Here is a 3,295-nt window from a genome sequence, read left to right as displayed (position 1 = left end):
TCAAGGATGAACATAGCACTTTAATTTTACAAATGCTGTGTAGTTGCCACCAGACTCCAGGGCATCCGGACAAGGGGGATAAAACTGTGAACACTACCTTGAAAATCCACAGTAACCAGTCAACAGCGTTAATTGGGTGTCCACGTGGTTCAGAGTCACAGTAACAAAGTTTTTTTTATGGAAGTCTCAGTTTTGAATATTTAGTGTCATCTTCAGATGCTGAGTCAACCTAGTTTTCAATTTGGAAAGTATGACCACCTTAGATGTAGCACAAAACATGAGCTTGATTTTTTTTTTTTTAATTTAAGCACTAAAATATCTATTTCTACTCAACCTTCATTTGTTCTTCTTTGGTCAAATATCATGAAATGAAGAGTTATCAGGAAAAGGATAATGTATTGAAGGAGTCCCAAACGCAAAGGCCTAGAGAGCTAATCTGAACGACTGAAGTGGGCTGGGGGTTCTGCAATGACGTCAGCAAATGCCTCATAGAAGGGGCAGCTGATACTCAGCTTCTGCCTATTGTTCAGGACAGAAGTGGGGATGCCACATCTCAGAAGACACAGTTTTTCAAGGAAAGTGAGAAATGCAGATTTTTCTATCGCAGTTACTGATGCTTAAAGTTGACAGTTACTTCAAAAATAATTGTTTTTTAAACTGTGTAGGCCATATTTGGCCTTTTGGTAAAAACTCAGGTTAAAAATATCTTAGGAATTTTTATTTCATCTTGTTTTCCTTCTAAGAACTTTTTATATAGAAAAAAAAGCCAGTTATTTAGCACCTATTATGTACCAGTTATTGTATTATATGCAACCCTATATAATAGGCTTAATTATTCCTATTTTACAGATAGAGAAACTACGAGAGAGATCAAGTACTATTCCTAACATCACTCAGCTAGTGTTTCATCTAGATCTGCCTAACTTCAAAACCTGTGTTTTTGCCACTATACCCATCACTGACAGGCCCTAAATAGAAAGAGAATTTGAGGGTAATCTCAGAGCATATAACCTTTTGAAATAAAATTTAATAAAAATCAATGTAAAAATGGACAGGTCTTACCACCTGCAGAAAAAAAAAAAATGACTTCGAGAAATGGTCTGTCAACACGTAAATGGTATCAGAATGCTCCTTAAATCTAATTAAATACCTCTAATGTTATCAAGGAATCTAAAACATAAGTAATACAAGTTACTTAAGCTGTGAGCTAAATAAACATTAAATGTTACAGAGGACTCTTTATATAACTGAATGGTACCTAGAAAACCAAAATACAAAGGAGCCAAAGAAAGAGAACTATTTATTTTTTAACACTTTCCATAAAAAAAGATGCCCTGATAAGTTACCTTGACAGCTGGCTGAATAATCTGGTCTATACAGTGAGATAATGAGTTAACTCTTCTAGGAGAGAAGCAGGCATATGAGGCCTCAGAACCCAGAGACTTCAGTTAAAACCATCTTACTGCCTCCATCCAAGTTCATGAAACAAGTTCATGAAACAAGCTTCAGAAGTATATTAACAAGTGGCCCAAGGAAATCTTTCTACTGAGGAGATTTCTAGTTATCTTGGTAACTAAATATCTCAACCGTATATATCAATTTCTTGTAAATTTGGTTAACAGGAATTAGTCCTCGGGATCCAATCACTCCTAGAAGGGCTACTGCAAATAAGTTTCTATATCTTAAGTCTAAGGGCCTGTAGTGACCATACAGACCCTTCAACATCCCAGTTGGCCCAGTCTGGAAGATGGCAATCCTTTAAAAACAATGGGGCGTGCATGAGGCCCTTTTATACCTGGCATCACTGTACCATTGTAATCTGTTCTCTCAGTCAGCATTCCCTTGGGTTCCTTCTTCATCTTTCCCTCCATCCAAAATTTTATGGAGCATAAATTCAAGCTTCACAGAAGTTAAAGCAATGCTTATGTTACAAACTATAAAATTTCCTTCATATATATATACTTCAAATTGCATGCTTGTATGTGCATTATACTTCAGTGTCATATCATACATACATTTTCTTATGAGAATTTCAATTTATTTTAATGTGTCAGAAATAGGAGAAAGTTTGTCATTTAGGTAACTAATATACCTTGCTACTCAGCTCACTCATGGCCCAGAGTAAGCATGAAATGGGAGATGGGAATCTGCCACTTTCTAGGCCTCAGATCTCCTGTGTCTCATGGTGTGAGCAGCTCACCATGAGGGTGATTCCGGTTTCTAAAGAGAAGTATTTTCATGTTGCATGGCTCCCAGCTCAAACTGTCTACTTCCCCTGCTTCTCACGTGCAGAGGCAGCAGAATGTTCTGATGCTTAAGACTGTGTTGCACCCTACGGAGGAATGGTGTTTTGGTCTCAGTGATAGGACTTACTGGGGCTTTTCAAAAATTCATGGTACCATATATATTCATCTTAAACGTTGACTCTATGACCCGACTCCTCTATATGGGTTTGGTTCCACTGAAATGCAAATTAGTGCCTAGCTAATTATGGTTCCACTCTCTTCTCTACTCTTGTAGGTTTGATCATCTTACCCTGCTGCTCCATAGTCTGTCAACCAATCCCACCTCAATTTTCATTCACCAAGGTTAACCAGGACAAAATGAATACAGCTAAATTAATGACAGAGTAAGAAAATATAGCTTGCTAATGACATACAAAAATATCAGACACAGATTCTGTTTTTACCTCTTTACGTTGTTTTAGTGTATGTATCTCTATTTACTAGGTAATCATGAGCAAGTTATTTAAGCTCCCTGTGCCTCAATTTCCTCTTATGTTGCTTTATGTCAAAGAGTGGAATTAAAAAAAAATGGTACTGATGAATCTAGTGGCAGGGCAGAAATAAAGATGCAGACATAGAGAATTGACTTGAGAACAGGGGGTGGGCGGGAGAGGGGGAAGCTTGGGCGAAGTGAGAGAGTGGCATTGACATATATACACTACCGAATGTAAAACAGATAGCTAGTGGGAAGCAGCTGCATAGCACAGGGAGATCAGCTCGGTGTTTTGTGATCACCTAGAGGGGTGGGATAGGGAGGGTGGGAGGGAGACTCAAGAGGGAGGGGATATGGGGATATATGTATGCATATGGCTGATTCACTTTGTTGTACAACAGAAACTAACACAGTACTGTGAAGTAATTATACTCCAATAAAGATGAATAAAAATAATTGTCTAATATAATGAGGTGCAGAGAACAGATACCTATCACTTTCATAAGGAGATCTTTTTTCTACGCCTGTAAATAACAGCAATTTAAAAGTTCTGATATACACACTATGATGGCAATTA

The 3,295-nt window shown here is 37.7% G+C and overlaps 1 long non-coding RNA gene across 1 annotated transcript; it reads left to right on the top strand.

Annotated features, from left to right (window-relative positions):
* Window positions 1-942: 942 nt before the first annotated feature.
* Window positions 943-2,631, top strand: LOC141275896 (uncharacterized). The gene is made up of 3 exons (XR_012324497.1): window positions 943-991; window positions 1,406-1,569; window positions 2,521-2,631. It is a non-coding gene; the product is annotated as an uncharacterized lncRNA (long non-coding RNA).
* Window positions 2,632-3,295: the final 664 nt, after the last annotated feature.

This window comes from Tursiops truncatus, chromosome 11, assembly GCF_011762595.2.
Source record: "Tursiops truncatus isolate mTurTru1 chromosome 11, mTurTru1.mat.Y, whole genome shotgun sequence".
NCBI classification, from domain to species: Eukaryota; Metazoa; Chordata; class Mammalia; order Artiodactyla; family Delphinidae; genus Tursiops; species Tursiops truncatus.
This window is presented reverse-complemented; position numbering and strand designations above follow the sequence as displayed.